Here is a 12147-nt window from a genome sequence, read left to right as displayed (position 1 = left end):
TGAAATACTATTGGTGGCAATGAGGGCATGAAAGAGAAGTGGGCATCAGCAGATAGCGGTATTTTTCTATTACTCAGTTCTAACACGGTAACTAATATTTGACAGCTCTCTACATTTCAGGAAATGTTTTTGCAGACCTATTTCATTTGTTCGCACAGCAGCACTATGAGGCATATGTTATTGCTTTCCTATTCTGCAGAAATGGAGAGTCACAGAAATAGTGACTTACTCAAGGTCAGACGAGTAGTAAAGGCAGGACTTGAAACTAGATATTTGGTCTCCAGGCTTCACACAGATATCAAATATTAATTTGATATTTAAAGGCATTGGTGATCCAAGTCAGGGATAAAATATATGCCTTGGGTTGATTTTTCTAGGAGGAACGGTGAATCTTTTCTCCTCTACTTGTGATCCTAAGCACAGGGCAGCCAAATGGCTCACTATCAAGGTGAGTCTTGGCTTTACCGGGCTAATTGACCCACACAGCCTACAGAGGTCCACGCATGCCTTGTCCGAGTTCACATCTCCGTGCTTCTGTACTTGCTGCCCTTCTGCCTAACATATCCTCCCCGTGGTTGTCTCCTGGCTAACTCCTACATCTTGCAAAACCCCCCAACCACCTTTCTCCCTGAAGGCTGAGCCAAATGCCCTATTTTGTGCCCTTAATTGTACCCTGGGCTCTTCCTTTATTCCATCACATTGAAATTGTTGCCTGTACACCTGTCTCCCTCACTAGACTAAGAGCACCTTGAAACCAAGAACTGTGTCTCATGTCTCTTTGCAGCTCCATACAAAGTGCCCAGCACAGCCCTTGGTGCAAATAAGGGTCAGTCACCTGCAAATATGGAAAATATGACCCTTTGGCACAACTTTCAGTGGAAACCAACTAAGAGCACGAGTTAGGCCATCACATGGTCAGTCAACACAGCCTCACCCTTCTTTGGCTGAGATGACAAGATGTGACAGAAATATTGAGGGGCAGATCATTAGCAAGAGCTTTCCTTCCTTCCACTGAGACTTGTCTTCCTTTTCTCCTCTAATGGTCTAGCATTTCAGCAGATCCAGAAATTGACTACTTTCCCCCACCTCTACTGCTACTACTGCTGGTCCCAGCCAACATCATCTCTTGCCTGGATTATTGGAACAGCGTCCTAACTGGTCTCCCTGCTTTACCCTTCACGGGGTGCAGCCCATTTCCAGCACAGCGCCAGAGGGATCCTGTTACCATGTAGGTCAGGTCATGTCCCTCCTCTGCTCAGCAGCCTCCAGTGGCTGTCAGTTCACCAAATGGGAAAGCCCAAGTCTTTTCAAATTCGTTCAGTGTCCCACGTGATCTGGCCCCTGTGAATGTTTTTCTTTTAAAATTTTATTTATTTATTTATTTATTTATTTATTTATTTATTTATTTAGGCTGCGCCTGGTCTTAGTTGTGGCACGCGGGATCTTCCTTGCGGCATGTGAGATCCTTTGTTGCAGGCATGCAGGATCTTCGTTGCAGCATGGGGGATATTTTATTTTATTTTATTTTATTTTTGGCTGCGTTGGGTCTTCGTTGCTGCGCATGAGCTTTCTCTAGTTGCAGCAAGTGGGTGCGTGGGCTTTTTACTGAAGTGGCTTCTCTTGTTGCGGAGCACAGGGTCTAGGCGCACAGACTTCAGTAGTCATGGCACTTGGGCTCAGTAGCTGTGGCTCGCAGGCTCTAGAGCGCAGGCTCAGTAGTTGTGGCTCATGGGCTTAGTTGCTCCGCAGCATGCGGGATCTTCCTGGACCAGGGCTTGAACCCGTGTCCCCTGCATTGGCAGGCGGATTCTTAACCACTGTGCCACCAGAGAAGTCCCAGGGGATCTTTTAGTTGCAGCATGTGGGCTTCTTAATTGCAGCATATGGACTTCTTAGTTGCAGCATGTGGGATCTAGTTCCCCGACCAGGGAATCGAATCCTGGCCCCCTGCGTTGGGAGCGTGGAATCTTACCCACTGGACCACCAGGGAAGTCCCTAGCCACTGAACTTTTTGACTCCACCTTCTACTTAGCTACCTTGGTGTCCTCACTGTTTCTTACCCACCAGGTCCACTCACCCCAGGACCTTGCATTGCCATTCCCTTGCCTGGAGTCCTCCACCAGATTTCATCATCACCCTCTCCTTTCCGCCCTTAGCTCTCTTACTCAGCTACATCCCTCTTCATAAAACTTTTTATAAAGCTTTTATTTTTATTTTTGGCATCACCACGCGGCTTGCAGGATTTTAGCTCCCCGACCAGGGATCGATGCGGCCCCCGGCAGTGGAAGCACGGAGTCCTAACCACTGAACCTCCAGGGAAGTCCCTCCCTGCTTTATTTTTTACTTAGCACTAACACTGACTAGAATAATATGTGTCTTACTTACTGATCTTGTTTATTTTCTGTCTCCCCCAGTAGGATAGTGAATTAGGACCGCTTGGGTCATTTCTGTATCCCCTGTACCCCAAACGGTGTCTGGCACAGAGGAGGCAAGGAATATTTGTTGAATGAATGAGTTCTGATTCAAGGCTGACCTCTTATCTCCTGGTTAAAAATGGATGGTTCTCAAATTGTTTCATATGCATTAATTTGGTTTGTTTAACTAGAGTATATTCTTCTCAAAAGTAGAGACCTGGTTTACACTTTATGCCTGTTGATTAATGCAAAGTCGTGGCCCTCATAACTCAACTGCATCTGTCCTTTGTCCCATCCTCCCACTCTATGCCTGGGCCCATCCTCCTGCTCTGTGCCTGGATCCATCCTTTCACCCAGCTGAGGCCTGGCTCAGCTCGTCCCTCCCAGACCACTATGCTTTTCTTTTAACTCCCTCTACTCCTCCTGTTGCCTTGTCTCAGGAAAACCTCATCACTCCTGGAGAAAATCTTCCTTTCCATCGCTTCTGCTGATTTAATCTTTGTTTTTTAATCAGATATGAGGAGGTGGGGGTGGGAGTGGGGAAGGTACTCAGACCATCATACATCATTTTATGGAAGAAAAAGCCTGACATTTTCATTGGCAAATAAATTCTGGAGCTCCGGGACTGGAAAGGACCTACGAGGTCAGCTCATTCATCTTCACACCTCTGTGTCGTTCTGTATTGAAAAACCGTCCCCCAAATGCAACTGTCTAATTTTTCTCTGACTGCACTCTGAGGAAGCTACTTTCCTGACCTCCTTCAATAAGATGTTTTAGTGTCTTAGTGGAAAACATGAAATTATTATTAAAGCACTTGCAGTGCAATAGAGTTATGGAATTGGAGCACAATAAATGTAAATGTACAAATATACACTCAGTTAATGATTCTTTTCTTCTTCCTTTCTTCTATTCCTCTCCCCACCCCACCCAGATGCATTCCATGTTTAATGAATCATCTAAGTCTTCATTATAAAATTTTCAAATCCAAGAGAACCTTTCAGCTTGATGATCCCCCTAAGCTTTTTCAAAGACTGTCCCTAAATCATTCCCACCTGAACATAACTACAGTCGACTTAGAGGATAGACATCACAGTCTATGGAGACTGGCTTTGACTCCAGCTCCAAAATGAATCAGCAGTGTGAATTTGGGCACTTGACTTCTTACCATCTTTGTTTCCTCATCTGTAAAACGGGTGTAAAATTGCCAAGGTATGGAAGTGACCTAAGTGTCCATTAACGATAAATGGATAAAAAAAGATGTGAGATTATATATATATATATATATATATATATATATATATATATAATGGAATACTACTCAGCCATAAAAAGAATGAAATTTTGTGATTTGCAGCAACATGGATGGACTTGGAGGGCATTATGCTAAGTGAAATAAGTCAGACAGAGAAAGACAGATACTGTATTATATCATTTATATGTGGAATCTTAAAAATACAACGAACTAGTGAATATAACAAAAAAGAAGCAGACTCACATATATAGAGAACAAAGTAGTAGTTACCAGTGGGGAGAAGGAAAGGGGGAGGGACAATATAGGGTTAGAGGATTAAGAGGTACAAACTATTAGGTATAAAATAAACTACAAAGATATATTTTAAACACAGGGAATATAGTAAATATTTTATAATAACTATAAATGGAGTATAACCTTTAAAAATTGTGACTCACTATATTGTATACCTGTAATTTATATAATATTAGACATTATTTATTTATTTTGGCTGTGCTGGGTCTTAGTGGCGGCATGCGGAACCTTCATTGCCGTGTGCGGGATCTTTTAGTTGCGGCATGCGGACTCTTAGTTGCGGCATGCATGCGGGATCTAGTTCCCCGACCAGGGAATCAAACCCCGGCCCCCTGCATTGGGAGCGTGAAGTCTTACCCACTGGACCTCCAGGGAAGTCCCCTGAAACTTAGTATGTTAATCCATGAAAATGATAATAATGATAATAGCTAATATTTAATATGTATTGCTCATTGAATATATGTCAGGCATTAAGAAGTACTTTACATATGTTAGTTCATTTAATAGTAAATCATGGAGTTGTTGCTTTCGTTATCATTATGATGATTGTTTTATTTTTATTATTTATTTATTTATTTATTTATATTTTTTGGCCCCATGGCATGCAGGATCTTAGTTCTCGGACCAGGGATCGAACCCATGCCCCTTGCAGTGGAAGCACGGAGTCCCAACCACTGGACCACCAGGGAAGTCCCACGATGATCGTTTTAAAGACCCATGAAGGAAGGTGACTGGTTTCTTTCTTCTTGAAGGATCTATTATTTGTTGTGAAAGTCAGTGAGATGCTTCTAAGACAGTGCTAGTGGCTGAAGTTCACGCAGCTAAAGAGGAAGGAGAAATGGGCTGAGAGAGGAATGACGGGAGGGGCGGTGAGTGAGTGGGGCCATTCTCGCTGCCTCAGTGCTGGGCCCTGGGTCCCGGCTCAGGCCTGAGCGGAGCAGGGCGGTGGCACTGGCTGGGGAAGTGTGGCATGGGAGGCGTGCAACTTTGGGGCAATGTCTCTCAGTTTCTGTGATTTGTGAGAACACATCTCTCCAGAAATGAAAGTGGGAGGGAGGAGGGGTTGTGGACTTTCAATCTGCAAAAACCCCACAGCAGGTCAAACTGACCCAACCAAGAAGAAGCTTGATGAGAGCCTAACGATGGTGTTAAAAGTCTTGTCAGAGTGCTCCCAAAACGTTTTCATTTAGTTCTCAGACAGTTTTATTTAATTGGAAGAAAAAGAAATGTAGAATGATTGTTTTCAAAAACATTAAAGAAAACTGAACAGGAGAAAAATTTGGAGTCACAAGTGTATTGCAATTCATCATAAAAGAGAAAGCCTGTTACACATGATAGGTGTCTCTAGCAGCTAAATATCCAGATGATCCCTGACACAGAAGGATCTGAGGCGTAATCATTTCTTATACTAAAAGGTGGAGATGGACCATTTAAAAATAATAATGCAATTCCTGTTACCAGTTCAGGTTCCCCAGCCCGAAACGTCTTTCCAGAAATTGTGACGCTCTATTGAAACTTTCAATTTGTTTTAATAACATATTTTTAACTTGTGAAATATGTAGGAAGGTGCTTTCTGAGAGCATTTTTTTTTCTTTTTATTGAAGTATAGTTGATTTACAATATTGTGCTAGCTTCAGGTATACAGCAAAGTGACTTTGTTACACCTATATATGTATATATCTATATTCTTTTAAAAATTCTATTCCATTTTAGTTTATTACAAGATATTAAATATAGTTCCCTGTGTTATACAGTAAATCCTTGTTGTTTATCTATTTTATATATAATATAATAGTGTGTATCTGTTAAAGTTTGCTTTCTGTCAGTCTGTTTCTGTTTTGTAAATAAGTTCATTTGTACTATTTTTTAGACTCCACATATAAGTGATATCATGTAATATTTGTCTTTGTCTGGCTTACTTCACTTAGTGTGATCATCTCTAGGTCCATCCATGTTGCTGCAAATGGCGTTATTTCATTCTTTTTTATGGCTCAGTAATATTCCATTGTATATGTATATACCACATCTTTTTATCCATTCCTCTGCAGATAAACATTTAGGTTGCTTCCATGTCTTGGCTATAGTAAATAGTGCCTCTATGAACTTTGGGGGGCATGTATCTTTTCAAATTAGAGTTTTCATCTTTTCCAGATATATGCCCAAGAATGGGATTGCTGGGTCATATGGTAGCTCTATTTTTAGTTTTTTAAGCAACCTCCATACTGTTCTCCATAGTGGCTGCACCAATTTACATTCCCACCAACAGTCCAGGAGGGTTCCCTTTTTTCCACACCCTCTCCAACATTATTTGTAGACTTTTTGATGATGGCCATTCTAACCAAAGTGAGGTGGTATCTCATTGTAGTTTTGATTTGCATTTCACTGAGGACATTTTTGAATGGGTTCCTGAAATACTCAGAGAGGCAGCAGGGGGAACAAGATCAGTTCTGAGAAAGTCCCCTCCCACCTCAAGCTCCTGACTCTTTTATACCTTTGGCTCCTAAAGCCACAGCCAGGATTTTCTAACCTTAGACTCTCCCACCTGTCGTTTCCTCTTCCCCATTCTCTTGGTTGTTGGCTTCTTATCCTTTAAGTTCAGGATTAATTATCACCCCTCTACAGGCCTTTACTGACCAGTGTGGAGCCCCCGCTATGACTCCAGCTTACAGTGGGCTGGTTGTTCCATGGCCACATTAGCTTCTTTTATTTGTTCGTTTTCTTGTCAGTGGGATCACCTATGACTCTAAGGCCCACAAGGGCAGGTGGACAGGGTCATCCTGGCACTAGCATCTAAATATTTATTTATTTATTTATTTTGGCTGCGCAGTGTCTTAGTTGCGGCATGCGGGATCTTCCTTGTGCCATGTGCCTTGTGGCACGCGGGATATTTAGTTGCGGCATGTGGGCTTGTTTAGTTGCGGCATGCAGACCTCTTAGTTGCAGCATGCATGTGGGATCTAGTTCCCTGACCAGGGATTGAACCCAGGCTCTCCGCATTGGGAGCGTGGAGTCTTACCCACTGAACCACCAGGGAAGTCCCCTGGCACTAGCGTCTAGCACAGTTACTCTCACCTAATACGAAGAAGCCCAATAAACATTGGTTACGTGAGAGGAATGAAAGTTACTATTTCCTTTTCATTTATCACACACTCACGGAAAATGTACTAAAGCATGAGTCCTTTCTCAGCTGTGTCGTAAGATCTCTATAGGAAATTCATGCAGCTTATTTAGCTGAGGCTGGGTGCCATTCGACCTTGGGTTACTCGAGACCCAGAATAAGATTATCATAATGTATTATTCAGGTTAATACAGTCTGATTTAAGGCTCATCTCCATTTGAGTAGTTGGTGACGGTTCTTCTTACTATTTAAAAGAGAAATGAAAATGCCTTCACCTTGGGCTCCTAGTATCTACAAAAGCAATACCTTATCCAGCACGGGAACCAAAAAACTACAGTCTCTTTCCTTTCCTTACAAAACTGTGAAGAGTAAAGGTCAAATCTCAGACTCTTAATAACAGCTGGATTAAAACCCACTGTCTGCTGGATACTGATAATACTACAGTAGTACTTGCCATAATGATTCTCATTTTATTAATGATGAAAATGGGGCCCAGAGAAGTTAAATAACTTTCCCAGGCTCCAAACTTAGCAAGTGGCAAGAGGCAGGATCCAAAGCCAGGTCTGTTCAATGCCAGAACTCATATACTCAACCCTGCTACAAATGAAGAGTCCAATTGTGAATAGCATTGTCTGAGCCTGCACCACGGAGAACCTGGAATAAGCATCCTAGGAAACAAGAAGAGAAGGAGAGTTGCCCAGGATCCCTTCCTTGGGACACATCATCACAACACATACAAAAAAATCTCTAATATGCAACAAGCAAAGGCAAGCCTGACATTTCCAAGTGATTAAATATATGGAGGAGAGAAGAATAAGATGACAGGGGTAGGCAGGGCTGATTGGAAAGCCTTTCAAGAAGATGCATGTAGTTCAGTAGATTTTAACTAGAGAGAGAGGGATAGAGGAAGGAAGCATATGAGCAGGGCTTCCCTGGTGGTCACTCCTGGCCCCTTCAACACCATTAGCTGTATGGCCTTTGGGTTCCGTCTTGAAATAGAGCCAGGAAGGATGAGAAGGATGGCCAAGATATCGCATGTCTTAGCATAGCCACTATTGGCTTAGGGATTTGAGGCACCTACAAGTTGCTTTGAGATTCTTGAGGAACCGGGGTGGTGACTTTCAGGAAATGAGTTAATCTTTGTTTCCTCTCTGCTGTTGTGAATAAACAGTGTGACAAACTCCAGTGTGACAAATGGAAATGGGGCTGACATCAATAGTTCCTGGCACATTCGCTGGAGTAGAACACATGGGAGTAAGGCTTCCAGTATGGCTGCACCAAATCTGAAGTCATTATAATTTATTTAGAATGAGACAGACAGCTTCTGTGCTCTTGTACAACTGGGTTTCAAGTTAACCTTCCCACCTTATTATAGAGGACAATTAATACCAGGTTACTTTTTTCAGAGAAGAGGCCCAAGGAGCTCAGATCGGAAGTATCATAATGATTACTTCCTGTAATCATTATGGGGACTCTTCCTGACTATGTACCTGGGTTGAAAATAGAGAAAATTGGGACTTCCCTGGTGGCGCAATGGTTAAGAATCTGCCTGCCAATACAGGGGACACGGGTTCGAGCCCTGGTCCGGGAAGATCCCACATGCTGCGGAGCAACTAAGCCCACGCGTCACAACTACTGAGCCTGTGCTCTAGAGCCTGTGAGCCACAACTACTGAGCCCATATGCCACAACTACTGAAGCCCGTGCGCCTAGAGCCCGTGCTCTGCACCAAGAGAAGCCACTGCAGTGAGAAGCCCGTGCCCCGCAATGAAGAGTAGCCCCCGCTCTCCACAACTAGAGAAAGCCCACGCGCAGCAACGACGACCTAACGCAGCCAAAAATAAATAAATTAATTAATTAATTTTAAAAAAAGAAAATAGAGAAAATTATAGGTTGAGTTATAACAAAAGGAACATTGGTTCCTGCTGTTCAGGAGACCTCCTAATGTTCTATAGGTCCTTTCTAGAGGACAAAGCCTTCCTCCTCTTAAAAATGATACCACAAAGAAGATCTCAGCTTCATTTAGGAGGATTAACTCTTTAAAGGTTTGGAACAGTGGATTCTGCGTAATGATAAGACAAGGAAACAAAAAATTTTTGAGGCCTCCCTACAGCCTCTCCCCCCTCCCCCAGGGTGGGCTCCCTGTGGATAAAAGTATGATTCATTTATTCTAATTTCTTCAAACTTCATTGACTCTGTTTGTGTTTATTCTTCTTGGACCATGCTGTGCTATTTAGTATGCATTTAAAGTGCATTTTAGTGGCTATTAAAGGAGGCACAGGGGCTTCCCCAGTGGTGCAGTGGTTAAGAACCCACCTGCCAATGCAGGGGACATGGGTTCAAGCCCTGGTCTAGGAAGATCCCACATGCCGCAGAGCAACTAAGCCCGTGCACCACAACTACTGAGCCCGTGTGCCACAACTACTGAAGCCCATGCGCCTAGAGCCCGTGCTCTGCAACAAGAGAAGCCACTGCAATGAGAAGCCCGCGCACTGCAACGAAGAGTAGCCCCCGCTTGCCGCAACAAGAGAAAAGCTCATGCACAGGAACGAAGACCCAACGCAGCCAAAAAATAAAATAAATAAAAATAAATAAATAAAATAAAATATTTTTAAAAATTTATAAAGGAGGCACTTGCTTATCACCAGCATTTTATACACATATCTAATTAAGTTCAGGTTCTTGTGTTATCATCCAGTTCTATAAAGTTTATCAAGCTATCTGATTTTAATGCAATCCTACTGCAACTAGTGATTATGTATTTGTTCAACTGATCCAAAAAAACACATGAAATACAGACATGTAAGGTGAATTTCTTGAATTCATCTAACCATTAGGTTTGATCATAAAATGTTTATTAGAGTAAGATATACAATTTTAGTTGGACTTCATATTTTTAGGGCACCCACCATCAACTGTTATAAGCAGAATTTCACAATGTTTCTTAGTTTCAAACTCTGTCTTGACTGTGAATTACGTGTGTCTAAATTTGTTTTTAAAAATACAATACTAAATAAATAATACTAAGTTTGTTTTTTAGGAATTCCCTCTCTCTCTCAACATCAAGAATACTTTTTAAAAAATGTCCTCTAGGGCTTCCCTGGTGGTGCAGTGGATAAGAATCCACCTGCCAATGCAGGGGATGCAGGTTTGATCCCTGGTCTGGGAAGATCCCACATGCCGCGGAGTAGCTAAGCCTGTGTGCCACAACTACTGAGCCTGCATGCCTGGAGCCTGTGCTCCAGAACAAGAGAAGCCACCGCAATGAGAAGCCCGCACACCGCAACGAAGAGTAGCCCCCGCTCGCCACAACTAGAGAAAGCCTGCACATAGCAATGAAGACCCAATGCAGCCAAAAATAAATAAATAAATAAATGGGGGGGAAAAAAAAAAGAGGTTGTGACCAAGCTGAAATGGAGAGCCCCCCACCCCTTTAAAAAAAAATGTCCTCTTCAGCTAGGATTTTAAACTTTCACAACGGCTGTGTCAAAAAAGGTACTCTTATTCCTTTTTTCCCTCACAGAGCAGATGAGTCATCAGACCTGAACACTCTCAAGTTCTTGCCATGAAACCCACAAACGTCCCAGGGTCCCTGCCCATTCTGTCCCCTTCCCTCCTGTGACAGCAGAGGGTCCTTCCTCCTCCCATCCTCAGCTACTGCCTTACTCGTCCCCTGAATCTCAGCCTCTCCAGCCTTCTCAATAACATCCATCTGCTCAATCTTTCACTTCCTTTGGTACTTGAATATCCTCCAAATTACTCATACTTATAAAACACCCTCCACCTGACCCAATCCCCTACCATCCACTACGGGCTCTATTTTATCCCCAGAATTGGAGCTTTACTTCGTGAAGTGCATGTCCTCGCCAACCGTTCGTTTTGTACCCACTGTAGTCGAGCTCCCGCCCCCACCATCCTCCAGAGACTGGCGCCACGAGCTTACCTACGCCCTCCCTGTTCTAGATGCTCATTGGGCCTTACTTCGCTTGGCTGCCGGGCAGCATGGTCACCACCGACTGTCCCCTCCTTTTTTTTTTTTTTTTTGAGTTTTATTTTTTTGTCTTTTTTTAACATCTTTATTACAGTATAATTGCTTTACAATGGTGTGTTAGTTTCTGCTTTATAACAAAGTGAATCAGTTATACATATACATATATCCCCATATCTCCTCCCTCTTGCATCTCCCTCCCACCCTCCCTATCCCACCCCTCTAGGTGGTCACAAAGCACAGAGCTGATCTCCCTGTGCTATGCGGCTGCTTCCCACTAGCTATCTATTTTACATTTGGTAGTGTATATATGTCCATGCCACTCTCTCACTTTGTCCCAGCTTACCCTTCCCCCTCCCCATGTCCTCAAGTCCATTCTCTAGTAGGTCTGCATCTTTATTCCCGTCTTGCCCCTAGGTTCTTCTGATGATTTTTTTCTTTCTTTTGTTTTTTTTTTTTAGATTCCATATATATGTGTTAGCATACGGTATTAGACATTTCTCCAAAGAAGATATACATATTACCAACAAACACATGATAGAATGCTCAACACTAATCATTATGCTCTCAATTAATCATTTGAGAAATGCTCTCAATTAATTATTAGAGAAATGCAAATCAAAACTACAATGAGATATCATCTCACACCAGTCAGAATGGCCATCATCAAAAAATCTACAAACAATAAATGCTGAAGAGGGTGTGGAGAAAAGGGAACCCTCTTGCACTGTTGGTGGGAATGTAAATTGATACAGCCACTATGGAGAACAGTATGGAGGTTCCTTAAAAAACTAAAAATAGAACTACCATATGACCCAGCAATTCCGCTACTGGGCATATACCCTGAGAAAACCATAATTCAGAAAGAGTCATGTACCAAAATGTTCATTGCAGCTCTATTTACAATAGCCAGGACACGGAAGCAACCTAAGTGTCCATCAACAGATGAATGGATAAAGAAGATGTGGCACATATATGCAATGGAATATTACTCAGCCATAAAAAGGAATGAAACTGAGTTATTTGTAGTGAGGTGGATGGACCTAGAGACTGTCATACAGAGTGAAGTAAGTCAGAATGTT

This window comes from Balaenoptera borealis (assembly GCF_965194805.1).
Source record: "Balaenoptera borealis genome assembly, chromosome: 11".
Taxonomy (NCBI): Eukaryota; Metazoa; Chordata; class Mammalia; order Artiodactyla; family Balaenopteridae; genus Balaenoptera; species Balaenoptera borealis.
This window is presented reverse-complemented; position numbering follows the sequence as displayed.